At 37.4% G+C, this 1,948-nt stretch overlaps 1 protein-coding gene across 1 annotated transcript in view; it reads right to left on the bottom strand.

Moving 5' to 3' along the window:
- The window catches only part of LOC117101460, a 29,256-nt gene extending 27,571 nt beyond the window's left edge, over positions 1-1,685 (bottom strand). Inside the window, exon 1 of the mRNA XM_033241437.1 lies at positions 1,234-1,685. The gene's annotated coding sequence lies outside the window, so the exon portion shown is untranslated. The remainder of the gene's footprint in view (positions 1-1,233) is intronic.
- Positions 1,686-1,948: the final 263 nt, after the last annotated feature.

Genomic DNA, 1,948 nt, shown 5'->3' on the forward strand with positions numbered 1-1,948 from the left:
GACCCGCCCCCCCCCCCCACACAAAAACGGTAAATTAGTTCTGCTCAAAGAGTGTATACATATATCTGTTTGTGTCCGTTTTTTCTGCTTAATAACAAGAGAACAAGAGAAGCTCATCCGCCTTTTGACAGGTGTTTATTTTTCCTTTTTTATTTAGTACAAGGTAGTACCTGCCTTCGCACATCCTGGACCATGTACAATACGTGTAATAATTACAAAAACAGGAAGCCCACAGTGCTCAAGGATCTTGTGTCTCCACGTTAATAAGCCTGAACCCATACGATATAGTTTGCAAGATTAAAATGTAGCAATACACTCTGCTAACTGCTTTTATCCACATGTACACGACGTATTGCATCTGAACATGCTTTCTATTTAATAGATAAAATATTTAATTAATAGTTCAATGCAATACTAATTTAGTAGTTTTAAAAATCTACCACAGCGGGGGAGGGAGAGCAGCCCCCCCCCCCCACCGTCGAGGAGTGCTCCGCCAACATCCGGCCGGGAAAAACAAACATAGTTCGTCGGAGAGAAAGATGTACATGTATTTTCAACATACAGAATTTAAAAACATTTTTTCGTCGGGGACATCTTCCCCCGTCGGGGACCTCAGACCCCTACCGCCGTCGGGAAAATCCTGGTTTCTCGACTGCTTTATTTGACCACATACCTCCATGATTTGACAATATTGTTTACAATTCAATTAAAAATATATACACTTTTCTAAAACAATGATACAGGCCTATGTTTTAGTTTGAAAAATAATTTTGTTTGTTTTTTTTTTTTGTTTTTTTTTGTCAAAATTTGAGAACTAAACAGAGGCATAAAGACCAGTAGAAGTTATAAAATTTGATTTTAGCCTATGCGATCGTTTTGTAAACATCAACTCGAATCTAAAATTTTGGTAAAATCCGGGGTGAAACCTGGATACTTTTGATGACGCTTGATCTACATGCACATAACAAATATAATTTACAATTGCAAATTCCTTTACAGTAGTGGCGGATCCAGGAATCCGAAACAGAAGGGGGGGAGGGGAATTTCCCAAAAAAGGGTGTAATAAAAATTTATGATTGGCACATCTGATGGCCGGAAATGGAACTCTCAGATTTAAATTTGAATATAATTCTCTTTTTTTATGCCTACACAAGTTGAAAACAAAAATTAGGGTAGGGTGGTGCCCCTTGAATACGCCACTGCTTCAAAACCTAAAATTATGCATCGACTTACCTTTACAGCAATTTAAGACTTCAACTCAATGTTGCTGTAATTCAAATTCTGTTGCGCAATGGAGTAAAACTACTTTTCCGTCTCTCAATTATTACTTTAAGACAACATCGATAATAATTTGTTGTTAACTTGCTTGACTTTACAGCACGAATGATTAGGCCTTTGTGTCCGTCAGTTTTTGCAGGGTAGGCCTATGATTGCTTTACATTAGTTGATGACACACTTCCTCCTCCGCACTGTGCGAAGAGAATTGCCTTGGCATTCCAGCGTTTATACTTGGCTATGACGTCCAATTATACTCATATTCGGAATATTAAAGTCTAGTTTATAAACGTTCTATAGAAATGCTCCAAATTCCATCTAAGCGACCGAGTATCTAGAAGTCAGTCCATATTCTGCAACTTGATAACCAACTCTCACTGAAGACAATTAAGGTCAGAATGGTTATCTTTTTATTTATTCATGTTTGGCTGCTAGCGTGGTTTCTTTCTAATGGAATGGTCAAGGGTATATCTATTAAATCTTTTGCCGGGTCGCTTAGCCGAGGATTAGTGCTATTGTAATTGTGACATATGAAACGTTTAAATAATAAAAAGGGATACCAGTATATTTGTTATTTGCACTTTGATTGCACTTGCGATTCACACTGTTGCACTTTCCTTTTCGTAAAATGAAATAATTTAGAGTGTATGAGGAAGGTCCAAAGTTATAACCA

The sequence above is a fragment of the Anneissia japonica genome, unplaced genomic scaffold (genome assembly GCF_011630105.1).
Source record: "Anneissia japonica isolate Jap-2015-1 unplaced genomic scaffold, ASM1163010v1 scaffold3174_len352767_cov145, whole genome shotgun sequence".
Classification (NCBI taxonomy): Eukaryota; Metazoa; Echinodermata; class Crinoidea; order Comatulida; family Comatulidae; genus Anneissia; species Anneissia japonica.